This window comes from Nomascus leucogenys, chromosome 2, assembly GCF_006542625.1.
Source record: "Nomascus leucogenys isolate Asia chromosome 2, Asia_NLE_v1, whole genome shotgun sequence".
Taxonomy (NCBI): domain Eukaryota; kingdom Metazoa; phylum Chordata; class Mammalia; order Primates; family Hylobatidae; genus Nomascus; species Nomascus leucogenys.
The window spans coordinates 34,023,078-34,047,169 of record NC_044382.1 but is presented as its reverse complement, the minus strand read 5'-3'; positions in this window follow the sequence as shown (position 1 = coordinate 34,047,169).

Sequence of the window (24,092 nt, the reverse complement as noted above, 5' to 3'; positions counted from 1 at the left end):
TGTAAAGTGTGTATAACAATAGTACTCGTATAGCAATGCTTGAGCTCTAAATGAGGTAATATATGAAAAGTATTTATCACAGAGCCTGGCTCATTATAAATTGCTTCATAAATATTAGTCATGACTCTATTACTATAACATTTGTAATATTCAACAAATATTTGAAAACAGCATAAGTAATAAGATTAAAGAGTTTCTTCCTAGTATTCCCAATCCGTCCCCTTCTCACCTTCACACACACATTGCTCGTTTAAAATGAGCTCCTTAAAACCAAAGCATACTTAGCAATGGAACAGTATACCAGCAAACTTCCAATCTGTTATGAATGATGTAAAATATGAAAAAGATGACTTTTTATTCGTTAAGTAACTCCCTCTCCCAACCTATTTCCTAAAACTGTGTTCTTAACTGTCTGCATTAAAATGTATTCATTTATTATATTCAGTGTATGCTGAATACAATATGAACTTAGCATTTTTTACTAAGATCTTAAACTACAATAAAAATACAGAGCCTTGTGTCTACCCTCAAAAAGCCTATAGCACAATGGTTAACAGCATGGGCTTCAGAGTTATATAGACCTAGTTTCAAATTCTGGCTTCCTTGTTTTATAGCTATGTAAACATGAGAAAATTATTTATCAGCTCAGCCTTAATTTTCTTGGATATAAAATGTAAAACCCTCCTTGTATGTTCTTATGACTCTAATTCATGTAACAAACAGAAAGTAATTTTTGTAAAGCACAAATCAGAGTATCTAACATATAATAAGCAACTGATTAATAGTTATTATCATTACTAAAATGTACTATAGTGCACAATTTTAAAATACTCATTTTAAAATTATTATATACTTACAATAAATATTGCCATTTCTACCTCCTTATTAATCAAGCTAATCTAGCCTTATAGGCAGGGCTGTAACAACAGCAACAACAACAACAACAACAAAAACCTGTCAAATAACAGCAGTTTAACACAATTAAATATTATTTCTTGTTGACCTAAAGACTTCTGTAGTTTCAAACAACTCCTCAGGCCAGCTGTCTTTTAATTGTCATTCAAAAACACAGGTTGCCTTGCTTTTTAGTTGTTGTTGTTCCCATCTACTCAACACAAGAAGACACTTCTGTGGGCCTAGAAGTGGAAATACCAATTGAGGAGCTCTAGTAATATCTTCCACAATCTTCTTCTCCCTAGTAGATTCTTGGGTATACATAGTAAAAGTCTCATGATAAAATCAGAGAAATGCTGGCTCATAAAGAGAGATAGAGAAAATAAAATGGAATAAAGGATTTCTTAGTTCATTTGTGTTGCGGTGAAGGAATACCTGAGGCTGGGTAATTTATAAGAAAAAGGGTTTGGTTTTGTTGGCTCATGGTTCTGTAGGCTGTACAAGAAGCATGACACCAGTAACTGCTTCTGGTGAGCGCCTCAGGAAGCTTCCAATTATGGTGGAAGGGAAAGGAGAGGAGGCATCACATGGCAAGAGAGAAGGGGGTGGGTGGTGTCATACTCTTTCTAACAACCAGTTCTCATGTGAACTAAGAGTGAGAGCTCATTCATAACTGCAAAGATGGCACCAAAGCATTCATGGAGGATGTGCTTTCATGATCCAAACACCTCCTACAGGCCTCACCTCCAGCACTGGGGATTAAATCTCAACATGAAATTTGGAGAAAACAAATATCTAGACTATATCACAGGGACAATTGCAGAGATGTTTAATTTTTTCACGCTAGCATCAATTTATTTTCTATTTGTCCAGAGAGAGGGTTTGACTGAGAAAGTTAGTCTTGCTTATTGGACAATGTGCCTTCATCATTTAACAGTGTCTTCCCTGGGCAAGGAAGGCAGAAGTGATGGCACACCACATATTTGCCTTTCCTGGCTTAAGTAAAAATTGTGAGTATATTATTACGAAGTTATTATTTTGAACTATGTTTAGTATAAAAATGTCAAAGATACATAAAATGAATAGTAAAATCAATTTTATGTGTCTGCCACAAAACATCAATATTTTGCTAATGCTATTTTATATTCATGCTTCCTATTTGTTTTTTCTGTTAAATTTTAAAACATATCCCAGTGTGGTATCACTAGAATATGTTTGAAACACCACATGATCCAGTGTTGTATCACTTTACTACTTAATTTTAGTAGTTTTAACTACTTTACTAATACTTATGTTAACATTACCTCCATGCCATTGTTGCATATAAATATAACAATAATTCCCTGATGTCATCTAATTCCTTTCCATGTTTGAATTTTTCTAATTATTTCAAAAATGTTCTTTTTTGTTTACTCTTAAAATTCAAACTATAACCTAGAACCAGTTATAATATTTCATTGTTATATGTCCTTAGTCTGCTTTATCTTATAAATCTCTATTCAATTTTTATGTCATTGATTTGTTGGAGAAATTAGATCACTTGCCCTGCTGAATGTTGCACATTTTGAATTTACCTGTTCCCTCATGGTTTGGCTAATCTTATGTTTTTCCCCTATAAGCTTGTAGGTAGATATAAAGGATTGATTCAATTGAGAGTTGATTCATTTGTGGAATATATGTATTTTATTTTTACTTAAGTTTTATATTTCAGGAATTTATTTTTAAAGTTTTCCTAAGGACATCTTGCCTTGAATACTGTTGGCACAGATTTTATTATACTAACATTTCTACTACTAACAATTATAAATATCAAACAAGACATATAAAATAGTTATTTGAAAGCACAGGATAGTGACAAGCAGGCAGATACTTGAGGGAATAAAATGATTGAAAAAAAGGAAATATACTAGTTGCAATCCATATTTACATGCTTTTCCCCCACTCTCAGCAATGGCTGGGAATTGAAAAAGGAATCCAGAAAAAGAGGAAGTCCACAGAAGGTAGAAACTCCAAAATCTGCATTCATATTCTCTGCATACATCAAATCTTTCATGTGCATCCGTGTGAAGAGACCACCAAACAGGCTTTGTGTGAGTAACAAGGCTGTTTATTTCACCTGGGTACAGGTGGGCAGAGTCCGAAAAGAGAGTCAGCGAAGGGAGATAGGGGTGGGGCCGTTTTATAAGATTTGGGTAGGAAAAGGAAAATTACAGTCAAAGGGGGTTTGCTCTCTGGCGGGCAGGAGTGGGGGTCACAAGGTACTCTGTAGGGGAGCTTTTGAGCCAGAATGAGCCAGAAGGAATTTCACAAGATAATGTCATCAGTTAAGGTACGAACAGGCCATTTTCACTTCTTTTGTGGTGGAATGTCATCAGCTAAGGCAGAAACCCACCGTCTGGATGTGTGTCTGGATGTGTATGTGCAGGTCACAGGGGATATGATGGCTTAGCTTGGGCTCAGAGGCCTGACATTCCTGTCTTCTTATATTAATAAGAAAAATAAAAAGAAATAGTGGTAAAGCGTTGGGATGGTGAAAATTTTTGGGGGTGGTATGGAGAGATAATGGGCGATGTTTCTCAGGGCTGCCTTGAGTGGGATTAGGGGTGGCGTGGGAACCTAGAGTGGGAGAGATTAAGCTGAAGGAAGATTTTGTGGTAAGGGGTGATATTGTGGGGTTGTTAGAAGAAACATTTGTCGTATTGAATGATTGGTGATGGCCTGGATACGGTTTTGTATGAATTGAAAAATTAACGGAATAAGAGAAGGAGAAAAACAGGTATTAAAGGACTAGGAATTGGGAGGACTTAGGACATCTGGTTAGAGAGTGCCTAAGGAGGTTCAGCATAGCCTTGCCAGCAAAGATTATTTACTTTAAGAGTTAAGAGTGGTGGTTTGGGGATAGCACCAGGAAATATCAGCTGTGATGGCTTGGAGAAATAGTGTAAACCAGCAGTGTAAACAAGAGCAGGGCATTTATGAGTAGTTGAGAATGGTGAATAGGAGTATGACTAGACAGAACATAGTAGGGATGACAAGTTTCTTGGGGTGCAGTCTAAGTTGGTCTGGTGTCTGGGATGAGACTGGGGCCTAATAAAAAGGAGCATCTATAAAGGAGCTTAAATGGGCTGTACCTTGTAGCATTCCGAGGACAGGCCTGAATTCTGAGACGGGCAAGAGGTAAAAGTACTGTCTAATCTTTTTAAGTTGGAGGCTGAGCTTGGTGAGGTGTGCCTTTAAAGACCATTAGTCCGTTCTACCTTTCCTGAAGATTGAGGACAGTAAGGGATATGAAGGTTCTACTGAATACTAAGAGCCTGAGAATCTGCTTGGGTGATTTGACTAGCAAAGGCTGGTCTGTTATCAGACTGTATAGAGGTGGGAAGGCTAAACCAAGGAATTACGTCTGACAGAAGGGAAGAAATGACCGTGGTGGACTTCTCAGACCTGTAGGAAAGGCCTCTACCTATCCAGTGAAAGCATCTACCTAGACTAAGAGGTATTTTTGTTTTCTGACTCGGGGCATGTGAGCAAAGTCAATTTGTCAGTCCTGGGCAGGGGCAAATCCTTGAGCTTGATGTGGAGGAAAGGTGGAACTGCCATCAATAAACTAAATGTGATCAGGGTGAGGAACAGGGAAGAAGCAAATATGGGGAAATGGGGTGAATGTCAGGTGGATCAGAGAGATGCAGTCATGAGGGTCAGGTGTGGTATCCAGAATAATGTGGGAGGCCAGATTGAAGTCCGGGCCGGGAACAATAGTAATTGTGGGAGACTCAACAAAGAGTGAGTACAGCTGAAGGAGCCTGGAAGCAGAAAGTATATGCCTCAGGTATGAGGAATTAAATAGATTTTGGAAGTTATGAGAGCTGTAGAGAGTGAGTTGAGCATAGTTTGTGATTTTGAGGACCTCTAAAACTACTAGGGTGGTGGCAGCCACTGCACGGAGACATGATGGCCCACCTAAAACAGTAAGGTCAAGTTGTTTGGACAAAAAAGCTACTGGACGCGATCCTGGTCCTTGTGTAAGAGTTCTGACTGCACAGGCCTGCACTTCGGCTGTGGGTAATGAAATGGGTTAGGATGAGTCAGGGAGAGCTAGGGTGGGGGCAGTCTTTAAGGCTGTCTTCAAGGAATGGAGAGAGGAGTGGGGAAAGGATTTAGGATCTATGGGGTCAGCTAGGTTTCTTTTTGTGAGTTTATATAATGGTTTGGTTAGGATGGCAAAATCAGGTATCTAAAGTCGAAAGTATCTAACCATGCCTAGGAAGGAAAGGAGTTGTTGTTTTGCAGAAGGTGCTGGGGTTTGAGAGATCAGTCACACATGATTGGCAGGGAGAGCACGTGTGTTTTTATGAGAATTATGCTGAGATAGGTAACAGATGAGGAAGAAATTTGGGCTTGATCAAAGTAATGGGGGCTGTCTGTGGAGCTTTGCAGCGGTACAGCCCAGGTAATTTGCTGAGCCTGATGGGTGTCAGGGTCAGTCCAAGAGAAAGTGAAGAGAGGCTGGGATGAAGGGTGCAAAGGAATAGTAAAGAAAGCATGTTTGAGATCCAGAACAGAATAATGGATTGTGGAGGGAGGTATTGAGGATAGGAGAGTATATGGGTTTGGCACCATGGGGTGGATAGGCGAAACAATTTGGTTGATAAGGCGCAGATCCTGAACTAACCTGTAAGCCTTGTCTGGTTTTAGAACAGGTGAAATGGGGGAATTGTAAAGGGGGTTTATAGGTTTTAAAAGGCCATGCTGTAGGAGGCAAGTGATACCAGGCTTTAATCCTTTTAAAGTGTGCTGTGAGATGGGATATTGGCGTTGAGCGGGGTAAGGGTGGTTAGGTTTTAATGAGATAGTAAGGGGTGCATGATCAGTCGCCAACGAGAGAGTAGAGGTATCTTAATACTTGTGGGCTAAGGTGGGGAGTTACAAGAGGAGGATGTGAAGGAGGCTTTGAACAGGGTGAAAAGGCAGCATGTAGGCCAGGAATAGTCAGGGAAGCAGATAATTTAAAGTGTCTCGGCCTAATAAGGGAACTGGGTAGGTGGGGATAACTAAAAAGGAGTTCTTAAAAGAGTATTGTCTAAGTTGGCACCAGAATTGGGGAGTTTTAAGAGGTTTAGAAGCCTGGCCGTCAGTACCTACAACAGTTATGGAGGCAATGGAAACAGGCCTTTGAAAAGAAGGTAATGTGGAGTGGGTTGCCTCCATATTGATTAAGCGGATGGACTTACCTTCCACTGTGAGTTACCCAGAGCATCTGTGATGGTCCTGTAGGCTTCCGAGGCAATAGGGCAGTCTCAGTCTTCAGCTGCTAAGCCGAGAAGATCTGGAAGGAGTCAGAAAGCCTTGGGCCAGAGTTCCAGGGGCTCTGGAGTGGCTGCCAGGTGAGTTGAACAGTCCGATTTTCAGTGGGATCCCGCACAGATGGGACATGACTTAGGAGGAATCCCGGGCTGTGGGCATTCCTTGGCCCAGTGGCCAGATTTCCAGCACTTGTAACAAGCTCTTGGGGGAAGAGGTTCTGGAGGAACCCCTTGCAGCTACGATTCAGGCGTTTGGAAGTTATTGTGTGCTGGAGATGTGGCTGGGGTTTGTCTCACCATGGAGGCAAGGAATTGCAACTCAGAAATATGTTGCTACTTGGCTGCCTTTATTATTGTACACCTTGAAGGTGAGGTTAATTAAGTCCTGTTGTGGGGTTTGAGGGCTGGAATTTAATTTTTGGAGATTTATTTAATGTCGGGAACAGATTGGGTAATAAAATGTATATTGAAAATAAGACAGCCTTTTGACCTTTTAGGGTCTAGGGCTGTAAAGCATCTCAGGGTTGCCGCTAAAGGGGCCATGAACTGGGCTGTGTTTTTTATATTTGATGAAAAAGAGTCTAAACGTGAACTGATTTGGGAGAGGTTGGATAAAGAAAAAGGAGCATTAACCTTGAATATGCCTTTAGCTCCAGCCACCTTTTTAAGAGGAAATTGCTGGGCAGGTGGGGGAGGGCTAGTCGCGGAATAAAACTGTAAGCTGGACTGGGTGTGAGGAGGGGAGGTGATAAAAGGATTACGGGGTGGAGGAGTGGAGGCTGAGGAAGAATTGGGACCTAGCTCCGCCTGGCGAGGAGGGGAGAGGTCAGATGGGTCTGTAGAAAAGGAAGATTAGAAAGACTCAGCGACACTTGGGGTTGGGACTGAGGGGACAGGCGGGAGGGAAAGAAGGAAGATTTGGGATGAGTTGCTTTGGGAACAGAGACTAGGGAGGCACCAATATGTAAAAGAATGCCTGGACATCAGGCACCTCAGACCGTTTGCCCATTTTACGACAAGAATTATCTAGATCTTGTAGGATGGAAAAATAGAAAGTGCCATTTTCTGGCTATTTAGAGCCACTGTCAAGTTTGTACTGGGGCTAAGCGGTGTTGCAGAAGAAAATAAGATGCTTAGATTTTAGGTCAGGCGAGAGTTGAAGAGGTTTTAAGTTCTTAAGAATACAGGCTAAGGGAGAAGGAGGAGGAATGGAGGGTGGAAGATTGCCTATAGTGAAAGAGGCAAGTTTAAAGAAAAGAGTAGAGACACGGAGAAGGGGGTGGGGAGCAGCCCTGGGCTGCAACATGGGTGAGCAGGCAAAGCAGGCATCCCCGCAATTGACTTGCCACCAGGGGAACATGGGTGAATGATCAAGGCAGGCATCCCCATGGAGATCAGACACCAATGGAACGTGGGTGAATAATCAGAGAGGCATCCCCGCAATGATTAAACACCAAGGGAAGGCTACCTTCCTGAGTCCATGACCGGCGCCGGGGTTTTGGGTCCATGGATAAAATGTGTCTCATCTCTACCAGAAAAATGAAAGGAATTGAAATTAAGAGAAGGAAGAGATTGAAGTGTGGTGACAAGATTGAAGTGTGGCAACAAGATTGCAAGCAGAAAGAGGTTGAGAGATAGTGAGGGAGGTTGGAGAAGAGAGTAAAAAGAGGCTGCTTACTGGATTTAAAATTGGTGAGATGTTCCTTGGGCTGGTTGGTCTGAGGACCAGAGGTCATAGGTGGATCTTTCTCACGGAACAAAGAGCAGGAGGACAGGGGATTGATCTCCCAAGGGAGGTCCCCCGATCTGAGTCACGGCACCAAATTTCATGCACGTCCATGTGAAGAGACCACCAAACAGGCTTTGTGTGAGCAACAAGGCTGTTTATTTCACCTGGGTGCAGGCGGGCGGGCTGAGTCTGAAAAGAGAATCAGTGAAGGGAGATGGGGTGGGGCTGTTTTATAATATTTGGGTAGGTAAAGGAAAATTACAGTCAAAGGGGGGTTGTTCTCTGGAGGGCAGGACGGGGGTCACAAGGTGCTCAGTCGGGGAACTTTTGAGCCCGGACGAGCCAGGAGAAGGAATTTCACAAGATAATGTCACCAGTTAAGGCAGGAACAGGCCATTTTCATTTCTTTTGTGGTGGAATGTCATCAGTTAAGGCAGGAACTGGCCATCTGGATGTGTACGTGCAGGTCACAGGGGATATGATGGCTTTGCTTGGGCTCAGAGGCCTGACAGAATCTTTGATGTATTCCTGAGCTGTATACATGCATAGGGTGAGGCTTCAAGGAGTTCAAAACCTAGGAGTGAAAGAGCTAAAAATTTAATGGTTCTCTGGGGTACAATCCTCATTAGGTTAGGGCAGATTACCAAGTAGCTTGGGCTTTTGAGTTAAATCCCTAAAGGACCATGCCTTAGAGTTAAGAACTATATGGTGTAAGACCTGAGACTGTAAAACTGCTAGAAGAAAACAAAAAAAAATTACACAAAATTGTTTTGGCAGTGATTTGTTTTTAGACTTGACTCCAAAAGCACAGGCAACAAAAGCAATAATAGACAAATGGGATCACATCAAAATGAAAAACTTCTGCATAACAAAGGAAATAATTAAGCAAGGGAAGGGACAATTTACAGATTGAGAGAAAGTATTTGCAAACCAAATATCTGATAAGGGATTAATATATAAAATATACAAGAAACTCAAACAATGCTATAGAAATAAAACAACTAATTCAGTTTATAAATGGGCAAGGGCCCTGAGTAGACATTTCTGAAAAAAGACATACAAATTACCAAATGGCCAACATATATATAACCTGATTAGTGATTTTGACATGTACATATATATGTGTGTGTTTATGTGTGCGTATATATGTGTGCATATGTGTGTATATATAATACATATGCATATATATATCAACATTACTTATCAATAGTGAGATACAGATTAAAACCACAATGACATATACCCTCACACTTGTCAAAATGGCTATTATCAAAGAGACAAAAGATAACAAGTGTTGGCAAGCAGGTGGAGAAAAGGAAACATCTGTACACTGTTAGTATAAATGTAAATTAGTGCAGCCATTATGGAAAATTATATGGTGGTTTCTTAAAGAAAATAGAGTTACTGTATCATCAAGAAATCCCACGTCTTGGTATTTGCCCAAAAGATTTGAAATTAGTATGTTGAAGATACGTCTGCACTCCCATGATCATTGCAGCACTATTCACAATAGCGAAGTTATGGAATCAACCTATGTGTCCATCAACAGATGAATAAATTTTAAAAATGTATATATGTACATATGTATGTACATATATATACACATATATACATACACATATATACACATATATATATATAATTCAGCCTTAAGAAAGATAAATTTGCCACTTGCATAACATACATGAAATTGGAAAATGTTATGCTAAGTGAAATAAACCAGCCACAGAAAAACAAATACCACATGTTCTTACTAATATGTGGAGTCTGAAAGAATCAAACTCAATCAGAGTATAATGGTGATTACCAGAGGCAGGTGGGTGAGGGAAATGGAGAGATGATGGTTAAAGGATACAAAGCTTCAATTAGACAGGAAGAATAAGTGATGTTTTCCTTTGAGATATATTGCACAACATGGTGAATATAGTAAGAAATAATGTAATGTACGCTTCAAAATTGCTGAGAGTAAAACTTCAGACTTTCTCACCACAAAAAATTGATAAATATTTGTGGTGATTAATACATTAATTAGCTTTATTTATTCCACATCGTAGCCATAAACTATAACATCACTTTGTATCTTGTAAATATGCAAAATCATAATTTGCCAATGTACAGTTTAAAAAAATAAAAAAGTATATAGGAGAACCAAGATCTATGTTCTAGGACTAAAATCATTTATTCAGTAATAAAACCTAACACCAAGCCACCACAGAATAAAACTGATCCACTATCATTAATTGAATTATCTGCTGGCACAAAACTTCATACTCTTCAGAGGAACACACAATAATCCAGAGTATCTACAATGAATCACGTATAATGTCCACTTTATGACCAAAGCTTACTTGACACAATAGAAGTCAAGAAAATATGACTATAAGGAGAAATAAACAATCAAGCCTGCAGATAACCCAGCTGTGAAAATTAGTCAAATTAGGCAATTAGGCAAAGACTTTAAAATAACAAGTAAAATATATGAAAGAATATGTATGAAAGTAAGAATGTCAAGAGACATGGGGATTCTAAAAGACAATCAAGCAGACATCCCAAAATTAAAAAATGAAATCTGAAATAAAAAATGAAATCTGAAATAAAAACTGAAGTGGCTTTGTTTAAACACAAATTGTAAAATGCAGAAGAAATAATGAATCTGAAATAAAAAATGAAGTGGGTGGGTTTAAATACAAATTATAAAATGCAGAAGAAATAATCAATGAATTTGAAGGAAGGCCAATACAAATTTTTAAACAAATTGAAGCACAAAATAAAGTTGGGATAAGTAAATATAGTCTTAATGATCATGAAACCGTGTCAAGTGATTTTAACATACATGTAATTGGACTCACAAAAGAAATAAAAAAATGGAATAGAAAAGTGATGACAAAATATGAGCAATTTTTTCAAATGTATTAAGTAAAAATAGCCATAGATTCCAAAAACTCAAACAAGAAAAAAACACAACCAAATGAAAACAAACAGAATACAAGAAAAACCAAACATGAACACGTGACAGTTAAACAGCTGAAAATCAAATATAAAGAACATATTTTAACAATAGCTAAATAAAAAAGACATACTTCATGCAAGGAAATAATGATCAGAATTATAGCAACAACATCAGCTATAGCATGAAGCTAGAATACATTGGAAGGCCATCTAAAGTACTGAGTGAAATAAAGCAATAAGAAAGAAAATTTATATTATGTAAAAATATTCACTGAAATATACATCAAAAATGAATACAAAATAATGAAAATGTTATATAAATAAGAGCTGAGACTAAAACTTGTAAAGGAATTTATCCAGAATAAATGAAAAAGTTAACAATTGAAAATTCAGATCTACAAAAGAAGAATTAAGAGCACTGAAATGGTAAATATAAAGATTATTTTCCTCTGAATTATCATATTATTTAAAAGACAATTGAACATCTACAAAATTTTAAAAATCAATAAATGATGTGTTGTAGGTTTAAAATACCTCTAGATTTAAAACATAGAACTACAATATTAGAAGGGACAGAAGAAAGGGCATGAATTTATTCTGTTGTAATTTTTTCTTATACATTAAATCCTACAAAGTTTCTTTTCTTTAAGTGTCTTTATACATTAAATGAAATGACATTAAGGATTCAGATTGAATTTTGACATTTACCTTTAAAAATAATACCATGCCATAGTTAATAAGCCAGTAATGCAGATATTTTTAAAAATGAAAATTCTCAGACCAAAAGATGTTAGCAAAGAGCAGCCAAGGAAACAAAAAACAGTGAGTTCAGTGATAGGAGGAAAACAAAAACAGAAACAGAGATGGTATACTGAAACCCAGACATATCAGCAATTAGGTTAAATAAAAATTATATTAAACATTTCAATTAAAAGGAAGACATTGATGGAATAAAAAAAGGAAACTCTGTGTGTGTGTGTGTGTGTGTGTGTGTGTGTATGTATGTGTATGGCTGGCTATATGAATATGAGAAAACAGTTCAAAAAGAAATATTAACACATAGAAAGGGAAACATTTCATAATTATAAAAGGGCAAATTTATCAAGAGAACATAATGACCCGTAATGTGTACACACTTAATAACAGAGCTTAAAAATACCTAAAGGAAGAATTGGTAAGACTAAAGAAATAGACGTCTTTACAATCATACTTAACTGTATCTGCAAAGTTCATTTGCCATGTAAGGAAATAAATTGACAGAATCTATGGATCAGGATATGGACTTCTTTAGGATCCAGTATTCTGTCTACCGCAGCAATGTACCAAACACCCACAAGGCTCACTCTTTACCAGATTAATTGATTGTGAATGGTCTCTCTCTCTCCCTCTCTGTATCTCCCCTGCGCCCCACTCTCTTTCTTTTTCTCTTCTCTATCTTGGCAACTTCAGCAAAAAGGGGGAAAACAAAAAGTAAAGAAAGTGTAAAGGCATGAATGAATCAAGAGTGTAACTAAATATGGCATTCTACTATAATTTTTTAGGGCTTTTAATTATTTTTCTAGGAGTGTGGAGCACTTTTAAAAATGCTACTAATTTTGGAAAATGGGGTCAGGATGTCGTGAAATCAAATGAATGGAGTTACAACTCAGATCTCTAAATTACACATTAATTCATTTTAAAATTTCACTTAACACATTAAGTACAGCTATGTGTACTTTATAGTGGCATTTATGCAAATAGTTAAAAGTAATTGAGATGTGCTAGTACATAACAAGTTTTATTGAATACCTACCACGTTTACACACTAAACTCAGCCTGGGTAATACAGCAATGGATGGTACATGCCTATTCTCTATGTTCATGGAGCCCACAATCTTCCAAAGGGGCATCCTATCGAGGAAACTCTAGAAGAGCATTTTAAAAACTATTAATATTAATTCACTTTTACAACTAAAGGTCTTTCCCTAGAGACATTTGGGAGATTGTAGGAAATCCTGGTTACCAGTATATGAAAAATGATGAAGTATGAAATACAAAATGTGTTACTTTGAGAGTTAATCTAATAACTATTTAAAAACATGTTACAACATGATGAATTTGGTGCTTGAAATCTTGCAGAAAAACTATAGTGGTACATAATTAGAAATGGAAAAGATCATAGAACAAATATCTTACAAAACAGCTGAAAAAGAAAACTGTTCACAACAGAATAATCTCCTGGAATGACAGACGGGTGCTTAATTTCCTGGGACATTCAGAGAAAATCATATTAAAAAGCCGAGAAAAAATTATGGTGGAGAGTCATTTATTATTCTATAGCAAATGGACTATGTTCACTCTTCTTCTACTTGGCTCTAATTTCTATTCTAAAATTGACAAATCTGTTCTAGCTTCTTTTTATTTCTTTCCCCAGTATCCTGAATAATTTTTTTAAATGTATGGATTCTTATAATCATTACCTTGTGATTTTTCAGAACAGGAGAGAGTGTTTTTAGAGCAAAGTAGTGAACAATGACATAAGAATCACAATATGATTTTACTTGTAATTATTTTGTTAGATATGTGTGTGTCTCCATATCACACACACTAAACCAAAAATCATGTATGTTTAAAGAGGATAAATCTAATTGTTGCAGAGAAAAATTTATAAATGCTTATTCAAGTTGTATTTATTTGAGAAAATTATATTTGAAAAGAGATTCATGGCCAAATATTGCATCTAACATTAGGACAATTAAAACTACAACTGCAAAATTTTGTGGCAGAACACAATAAAGTTTGTTTCTCCCTTATGCAAAGTACAAAGTACATGATGATTCTTTAGAACAACTGTACTCCATTAGGTGACTTTCAAGGCCAGGTCACTTGTGGCACTCACTGTATCTTAATACATATTCTTTCAAGCATGGAACGCAGAGAAAGAGACTGTCTATTGCACTGAAAATAGGATGTTTTGGCTGAGAAGGAGCTCATATCAGATTTGCTCACAATCTGTTCACCAGACCTTACTCAGAGCTGGTCACATGACTCTTCCTGCTAAGGGTATGGGTGTTTGGACAGAAAAAGGAGAATGGTATATATGTGAGTACTGGAAATCTACACTATATACATTACATTCTTCTAAGAGAATGTAAACCCATGAGGGCAAGATGCTTGTCTGTTTAATTCACTGCTGCTGTAGCCCCAAAGCCTTGAATAGTTTCCTTCACATAATTGTTGCCCAATATTTGTTAAATAAATGCAGAAAAAAATCACCTGGAGGTTAGTTCCTCTAGATAGGGCTTTGGGTGGCAGATATTTGGACTTTCTTAGAGTTTTCCTTAGTAAATAAGCTGTACAATAATCGTATTGAATGGTGAGAAAGCTGGGGTGACTAGACACAGGCTCTGAATAATCATTATGATGGCCTTTGTAGTCAAGATTACTTTCAGGTACAGATGGCAGACTACTCAAGTAAAAAAGACTTGAACAACTGGGATTTAACATTCTCCTACATAATAAACAGTCTTCAGGACAGTAGTCATGGGGTGATTTATTGGCTCAATAATTATCAAAGACCCAGAGTGTTTCCATCTTTCCACTCTGTCAAACTAAGTGTGTTAGAAAGAATCACATAGTAATAGTCACCACATCCTTATAAAACAATGTTTTAAAAAAATGAGTTGGGCCGGCAAGTTGTCCTCATGCATCTCTCTTTGAGTGGAAACTATTTTTCAAAACCATCCTGAAAGACAACATTCTATATCTCAGTGGCTAACCTAAGTAACATGCCACAACCTAGCTGTAGGACAGGGGCTTGGGCTGGAGTTAAAAACTTGGAGTTATCAGCATACAGATGGCATTTGGAGTCATGAGACTGGATGAGATCACCAATGAAACTGATGTTGACAGAAAATGGGAAGCATTAGAGTACTTCAATATTAGGAATTTGGGGAAATTAGGTGGCATTTAGTAGCGTGGTAACTTTGGGGAAGTTGCTTAACTTTTCTGAGCCTCCAGCTTTTCAGCTCCAAAATGAGGAGAATATGTAAATAGCCAAATACCTCTACAATCTACTCAAAACTCCTAAAGTTACCCAGGCTTGTATTTTCAGTGTAATATTAAGGAATAAGGATTAAATAAAACAGCGCATGTGCCATACACTGTTTGTATCTGATACATATTAACTTCCTTTTTTTAAATTTATGTTTTATGGTACATGTGCACAACGTGCAGCTTTCTTACATATGTACACATGTGCCATGTTGGTGCGCTGCTCCCATTAACTCGTCATTTAACATTAGGTATATCTCCTAATGCTACCCGTCCTCCCTACCCCCACACCACAACAGGCCCCAGCCTGTAATGTTCCCCTTCCTGTGTCCATGTGTTCTCATTGTTCAATTCCCACCTGTGAGTGAGAACATGCGGTGTTTGGTTTTTTGTCCTTGCGATAGTTTGCTGAGAATGATGGTTTCCAGCTTCATTCATATCCCTACAAAGGACATGAACTCATCATTTTTTATGGCTGCATAGTATTCCATGGTGTATATGTGCCACGTTTTCCTAATCCAGTCTATCATTGTTGGACATTTGGGTTGGTTCCAAGTCTTTGCTATTGTGAATAGTGCCGCAGTAAACATACATGTGTGTGTGTCTTTATAGCAGCATGATTTATAATCCTTTGGGTATATACCCAGTAATGGGATGGCTGGGCCAAATGGTATTTCTCATTCTAGATCCTTGAGGAATAGCCACACTGACTTCCACAATGGTTGAACTAGTTTACAGTCCCGCCAACAGTGTAAAAGTGTTCCTATTTCTCCACATCCTCTCCAGCACCTGTTGTTTCCTGACTTTCTAATGATCACCATTCTAACTGGTGTGAGATGGTATCTCATTGTGGTTTTGATTTGCATTTCTCTGATGGCCAGTGATGATGAGTATTTTTTCACGTGTCTTTTGGCTGCATAAATGTCTTCTTCTGAGAAGTGTCTGTTCATATCCTTTGCCCACTTTTTGATGGGGTTGTTTGTTTTTTTATTGTAAATTTGTTTGAGTTCATTGTAGATTCTGGATATTAGCCCTTTGTCAGTTGAGTAGATTGCAAAAATTTTCTTCCATTCTGTAGGTTGCCTGTTCACTCTGATGGTAATTTATTTAACTGTGCAGAAGCTCTTTAATTTGATCCCATTTGTCAATTTTGGCTTTTGTTGCCATTGCTTTTGTTGTTTTAGACATGAAGTCCTTGCCCATGCCTATGTCCTGAATGGTATTGCCTAGGCTTTCTTCTAGGGTTTTTATGGTTTTAGGTCTAACTTGTAAGTCTTTAATCCATCTTGAATTAATTTTTGTATAAGGTGTATGGAAGGGATCCAGTTTCAGCTTTCTACATATGGCTAGCCAGTTTTCCCAGCACCATTTATTAAATAGGGAATCCTTTCCCCATTTCTTGTTTTTGTCAGGTTTGTCAAAGATCAGGTGGTTGTAGATATGCAGCATTATTTCTGACGGTTCTATTCTGTTCCATTGGTCCATATCTCTGTTTTGGTACCAGCACCATGCTGTTTTGGTTACTGTAGCCTTGTAGTATAGTTTGAAGTCAGGTAGCGTGATGCCTCCAGCTTTGTTCTTTTGGCTTAGGATTGACTTGGCGATGAGGGCTCTTTTTTGGTCCCATATGAACTTTAAAGTAGTTTTTTTCTAATTCTGTGAAGAAAGTCATTGTTAGCTTGATGGGGATGGCATTAAATCTATAAATTACCTTGGGCAATATGGCCATTTTCACGATATTGTTTCTTCCTACCCATGAGCATGGAATGTTCTTCCATTTGTTTGTATCCTCTTTTATTTCATTGAGCAGTGGTTTGTAGTTCTCCTTGAAGAGGTCCTTCTCATCCCTTGTAAGATGGAATCCTAGGTATTTTATTCTCTTTGAAGCAATTGTGAATGGGAGTTCACTCATGATTTGGCTCTCTGTTTGTCTATGATTGGTGTATAAGAATGCTTGTGATTTTTGCACATTGATTTTGTATCCTGAGACTTTGCTGAAGTTGCCTATCAGCTTAAGAAAATATTGGGCTGAGATGATGGGATTTTCTAGATGTACAATTGTGTCATCTGCAAACAGGGACAATTTGACTTCCTTTTTCCCTAATTGAATGCCCTGTATTTCCTTCTCCTGCCTGATTGCCCTGGCCAGAACTTCCAACACTGTGTTGAATAGGAGTGGTGAGAGAGGGCATGCCTGTCTCATGCCAGTTTTCAAATGGAATGCTTCCAGTTTTTGCTCATTCAGTATGATATTGGCTGTGGGTTTGTCATAGATAACTCTTAATATTTTGAGACATGTCCCATCAATACTTAATTTATTGAGAGTTTTTAGCATGAAGGGCTGTTGAATTTTGTCAAAGGCCTTTTCTGCATCTATTGAGATAATGATGTGGTTTTTGTCTTTAGTTCTGTTTATATGCTGGATTACATTTATTGATTTGCATATGTGGAACCAGCCTTGCATCCCAGGGATGAAGCCCACTTGATCATGCTGGATAAGCTTTTTGATGTGCTGCTGGATTTGATTTGCCAGTATTTTACTGAGGATTTTTACATCAATGTTCTTCAGGGATATTGATCTAAAATTCTCTTTTTTTGTCACATCTCTGCCAGACTTTGGTATCAGGATGATGCTGGCCTCATAAAATGAGTTAGGGAGGATTCCCTCTTTTTCTATTGATTGGAATAGTTTCAGAAGGAATGGTACCAGCTCCTCCTTGTACCTCTGGTAGAATTCGGCTGTGAATCCATCTGGTTCTGGACTTTTTTTGGTTGGTAAGCTATTAATTATTGCCTCAATTTCAGGGCCTGTTATTGGTCTATTCAGAGTTTCAACTTCTTCCTGGTTTAGTCTTGGGAGGATGTATGTGTTGAGGAATGTATCCGTTTCTTCTAGATTTTCTAGCTTATTTGCATAGAGTATTCTCTGATGGTAGTTTGTATATCTGTGGGATCGGTGGTGATATCCCCTTTATCATTTTTTATTGCATCTATTTGATTCTTCTCTCTTTTCTTCTTTCTTAGTCTTTCTAGTGGTCTATCAATTTTGTTGATGTTTTCAAAAAACATGCTCCTGGATTCATTGATTTTTTGAAGGGTTTTTTGTGTCTCTATCTCCTTCAGTTCTGCTGTGATCTTAGTTATTTCTTGCCTTCTGCTAGCTTTTGAATGTGTTTGCTCTTGCTTCTCCAGTTCTTTTATTTGTGATGTTAGGGTGCCAATTTCAGATCTTTCTTCCTTTTTCTTGTGGGCATTTATTGCTATAAATTTCCCTCTACACACTGCTTTGAATGCGTCCCAGAGATTGTGGTATGTTGTGTCTTTGTTCTCACTGGTTTCAAAGAACATCTTTATTTTTGCCTTCGTTTCGTTATGTACCCAGTAGTCATTCAGGAGCAGGTTGTTCAGTTTCCATGTAGTTGAGTGGTTTTGAGTGAGTTTCTTAATCCTGAGTTCTAGTTTGATTGCACTGTGGTCTGTGAGACAGTTTGTTATCATTTCTGTTCTCTTACATTTGCTGAGGAGAGCTTTATTTCCAACTATGTGGTCAATTTTGGAATAGGTGTGCTGTGGTGCTGAAAAAAATGTATATTCTGTTGATTTGGGGTGGAGAGTTCTGTAGATGTCTTTGAGGTCCACTTGGTGCAGAGCTGAGTTCAGTTCCTGGATATCCTTGTTAACTTTCTGTCTCGTTGATCTGTCTAATGTTGACAGTGGGGTGTTAAAGTCTCCCATTATTATTGTGTGGGAGTCTAGTCTCTTTGTAGGTCACTCAGGACTTGCTTTATGAATCTGGGTGCTCCTGTATTGGGTGCATATATACTTAGGATAGTTAGCTCTTCTTGTTGAATTGATCCCCTTACCATGATGTAATGGCCTTCTTGTCTCTTTTGATCTTTGTTGGTTTAAAGTCTACTTTATCAGAGACTAGCATTGCAACCGCTGCCTTTTTTTGTTTTCCATTTGCTTAGTAGATCTTCCTCCATTCCTACATTTTGAGCCTATGTGTGTCTCTGCATGTGAGATGGATTTCCTGAATAGAGCACACTGATGGGTCTTACTCTTTATCCAATTTGCCAGTCTGTGTCTTTTAATTGGAGCATTTAGCCCATTTACATTTAAGGTTAATATTGTTATGTGTGAATTTGATCCTGTCACTATGATGTTAGCTGGTTATTTTGCTCATTAGTTGATGCAGTTTCTTCCTAGCCTTGATGGTCTTTACAATTTGGCATGTTTTTGCAGTGACTGGTACCGGTTGTTCCTTTCCATGTTTAGTGCTTCCTTCAGGAGCTCTTTTAGGGCAGGCCTGGTGGTGACAAAGTCTCTCAGTATTTGCTTGTCTGTAAAGGATTTTATTTCTCCTTCACTTGTGACGCTTACTTTGGCTGGATATGAAATTCTGTGTTGAAACTTCTTTTCTTTAAGAATGTTGAATATTGGCCCACACTCTCTTCTGGCTTGTATAGTTTCTGCCGAGAGATCAGCTGTTTGTCTGATGGGCTTCCCTTTGTGGAAGCCTTTCTCTCTGGCTGCCCTTAACATTTTTTTTCCTTCCTTTCAACCTTGGTGAATCTGACAATTATGTGTCTTAGAGTTGCTGTTTTTGAGGAGTATCTTTGTGGCATTCTCTGTATTTCCTGAATTTGAATGTTGACCTGCCTTCCTAGATTGGGGAAGTTCTCCTGGATAATATCCTGTAGAGTGTTTTTCCAACTTGGTTCCATTCTCCCTGTCACTTTCAGGTACACCAATCAGACATAGATTTAGTCTTTTCACATAGTCCCATCTTTCTTGGAGGGTTTGTTCATTTCTTTTTATTCTGTTTTCTCTAAACTTCTCTTCTTGCTTCATTTCATTCATTTGATCTTCCATCACTGATACCCTTTCTTCCAGTTGATCGCATTGGCTACTGAGGCTTGTGTGTTCATCACGTAGTTCTCGTGCCTTGGTTTTCAGCTCCATCAGGTCCTTTAAGGACTTCTCTGCACTGGTTTTTCTAGTTAGCCATTTGTCTAATTCTTTTTCAAGGTTTTTAACTTCTTTGCCATTGGTTTGAACTTCCTCCTTTAGCTCGGAGTAGTTTGATCATCTGAAGCCTTCTTCTCTCAACTCGTCAAAGTCATTCTCTGTCCAGCTTTGTTCCATTGCTGGTGAGGAGCTGTGTTCCTTTGGAGGAGGAGAGGTGCTGTGATTTTTAGAGTTTCCAGTTTTTCTGCTCTGTTTTTTTCCCCATCTTTGTGGTTTTATCTACCTTTGGTCTTTGATGATGGTGACGTACAGATGGGGTTTTGGTGTGGATGTCCTTTCTGTTTGTTTTCCTTCTAACAGTCAGGACCCTCAGCTGCAGATCTGCTGGAGTTTGCTGGAGGTCCAATCCAGACCCTGTTTGCCTGGGTAGCAGCAGCAGAGGCTGCAGAACAGCAGATATTGGTGAGCAGCAAATGTTGCTGCCTGATCTTTCCTCTGGAAGTTTTGTCTCAGGAGTACTCGGCCATGCGGGGTGTCAGTGTGCCCCTACTGGGGGGTGCCTCCCAGTTAGGCTACTCGGGTGTCAGATACCCACTTGAGGAGGCAGTCTGTCCGTTCTCAGATCTTCAGCTGCGTGCTGGGGGAAACACTACTCTCTTCAATGCTGTCAGACAGGGACATTTATGTCTGCAGAGGATTCTGCTGCCTTTTGTTTGGCTATGCCCTGCCCTCAGAGGTGGTGTCAACAGAGGCAGACAGGCCTCCTTGAGCTATGGTGGGATCCATGCTGTTCAAGCTTCCTGGCCACTTTGTTTACCTACTCAAGCCTTGGCAATGGTGGACACCCCTCCCCCAGCCTTGCTGTCGCCTTGCAATTTGGTCTCAGACTGCTGTGCTAGCAATCAGTGAGGCTCCGTGGGCATAGGACCCTCTGAGCCAGGTGTGGGATATAATCTCTTGGTGTGCCATTTGCTAAGACCGTTGGAAAAGTGTAGCATTAGGGTGGGAGTGACCTGATTTTCCAGGTGCCGTCTGTCACCCCTTTCTTTGACTAGGAAAGGGAATTCCCTGACACCTTGTGCTTCCCAGGTGAGGTGATGCCTCGCCGTGCTTTGGCTCATGCTCGGTGCACTGCATCCACTGTCCTGCACCCACTGTCTGACACTCCCCAGTGAGATGAACCTGGTACCTCAGTTGGAAATGCAGATATCAACCATCTTCTGCATTGCTCATGCTAGGAGCTGTAGACTGCAGCTGTTCCTGTTTGGCCATCTTGTCTCCACCCCCCCCATATTAACTTTCTTTACGCAAAATATTTTATCTGTGTAAATGAGAGTTCTGAAATATACCCAGCTTGTTCCCTCTTAAGGTGTTCACACATGCTCTTCCATTTGTGAGGAATTTTTTTCCCAGTAGTTGCCCATGGAAGTCTTGTCACTAAGATCTCAGCTCAAGTGTCCCCTCCTTAAATACCTTCCATGGTTAGTCTGCCTCCTACTGTCTTCTGCATTTTAGTTACTCTCATTTGCATCACACTGTTTTATCTTCATGTTACTTATTTAAATTGTTTAAAATAATTAATAAATAATTACATCACATAATTTAAAATTTTCTTATTTACATGTTATTTACTTGCATATTTTCTCTCCTCCTCAGACTATGAGCTTCATGTAACAGAGACCTTGGCTATGTTGTTATTGGCTCCATTTCCAGGCACTAAAGTAGTGACTGATATTTAATAGATGCTTACTACATTCTCATTAAAGTCTGTTACTTGTTGTCTCTAGAGTCTCCTTTTATTTATATTTCAACAAAATAATTAAATTCTTATGTTTCCCTTTTCATTGTCTTTGTACTCTAGCTACCTTAAGCTGTAGTTCAACAAAGTTTTTGTCCCAGGATCATTTTTGCCATCTGTCTTTGCAGAAGTGAGGAAAGTTTACTACAGGCTGAGCTTCAGCAAACTGGCTTAGATGTTGATGTGGCAGTTTATGACCACAAGGATTTCTCCCAATGTCAGTGCATGAATTGCATTTGCAAGTGGCTGATGTGTGTGTAAGTGGCTCCAAGCTGAAATTTTCTTACTAAAGGAGAATGAGGAGCAAGATGATGGAACAGAAAGAGCTACCAATTACATTCCCTGCAATGACACAAAGTTAACAACTATCTACACAGAAATAAAAAACACTTTCATAAGAACTAAAAATCAGGTGAGCACTTAAAGTACTTGGTTTTAACTTCCTGTCACTGAAAGAGACACAAAAATATAGAAAATACAGTCCTAAATCACTGATGCCACCCCTCCTCAACCTTGTGCAACCATGGCGTGGTGCAAAGAGCATCTCTGGTCACTAGAGGAGGAAGAACACAGCAATTGTGAAGCATTGAATTCAGTGCTGTCCTGTTAGAACAGATAGGAAACCCGGGTCAAACTCAGCTGATGCCCACTCATGGACAGAGCGTTTGAACTCGCCCTAGGCAGGAAGGAATCATGCATCCCAGCAGTCCAAACTTGAGTGCCTGCAAACATAGTCACTGAGGGCTACAGCACTCTGTGTCTCCAAGTCAACTTGAAAGGCAGTCTAGGCCATAAGGACTGCAATTCTTAGTTGAGTCCTAGTGCTGAAGTAGGCCCAGAGACAGTGAACTGAGAGGATGCATAACACCATGGTGTTCAACATAGTGAAATACCAGCTAGGGGAGCCAAGGGTGTGCTGGCCTTACCCCTCCTTAATCCCAGGATGCAGAGCCCATGGCTCCAAAAGAGACTTTCCACCCCCTTCAGAAGAGGAGAGGGAAGAGTAGGGAGAGTTTTGTCTTGCATCTTGGATACCACCTCAGCCACAGCAGCACAGCAGTATAGGGCACCTTTGAGACTTGTGGGGCCCTTGTTCCAGGCCCCAGGTCCCAGATGACATTTCTAGACACACCCTGGGCCTGAAAGGAGCCCACTGCCTTGAAGGAAAGGACCCATTCCTGGCAGCATTCATCCTCTGGTAACTGAAGAGCCTGTGGGTCTTGAATAACTGGAAGTAGTACCCAGGTCCTACAGCAAGCCTCTGAGGCTTGCTGGCTTCCAGGGAGGTTCAGCAGTAGTGGCCATGGAGCAAAACTCCTTCTGGTTGAGAAGACAGCATTCACGACAAGGTGACTTAAGAGACCTTGGGCCTTAAGGGAACATCAGCAGTAGTCTGGCAGTACTCCTCATGGCCCAGGGTGGTGGTGGCTATGGGGTGTGGATCCTTTGCCTTTAGAAAGGGAAAGGAAGAGTGGGAAGGCCTACAGCTTGTTGTTTACATGCCAACTCAGTTGCAACAAGATAGAACACCAGGTATACTTCTAAGGTTTTTGACTGTATTCCCTGACTCCCAGAGAGCACTTCTGCACCTAACCAGGCACTGGTTATGTTGCCGCCCTGAAGGAAAGAACACAGGCCTGGCTGGCTTTGCCACCTGCTGATTGTAGAGCCCCAGGGCCTTGAGTGAACATAAGCAGTAGCCAGGGAGTGGTTATAGCAAGTATTGGGTGAGACCCAGTGCTGTGCTGGATTCAGGTCTGACCCATCACAGTCACAGTGGTGCTGGCAACAAGGGTGCTGCTTGTGCTATTTCACCTTAAGCTCTAGGTGGCTCAGAACAGTGAGAGAGAGAGAGACAGAGAGACTCTGTATGTTTGGAAGAAAGTAAGAGAAGACAACAACAGTCACTGCCTGATAATTTAGATAATTTTCCCAGATCTGATTCAGGATAATCACAGTGGTACCTCTACAAGTCTGCAAGAACCACAGGAATACTGGGCTTGGGGTGCCCCCTAATTAAAGATAATGGCAGAACCTGCAATTACTTTTGCACCAACCTTAATACATCTTAGATCACAACACTTAGATCACAACACTTAGATCAAGTCATTTCAAATATCTGGAAAGCTTTCCCAAAAAGGATGGCTACAAATAGTCCCACATAGTGAAGATTATAATAAATACCTAACTCTTAAATGCCCAGACAGTGAAGAACATCTACTAGCATCAACATCATCCAGAAAAATATGACCTCACCAAATGAACTAAATAAGGCACCAGGGACCAATCCTAGAGAAACAGAGATCTAAGACCTTTTAGTCAGAAAATTAAAAATAGCTGTGTTGAGGAAATTCAAAGAAATTCAAGATAATACAGAAATAAGTCAGAATTCTATCAGATAAATTTAACAAGAAGA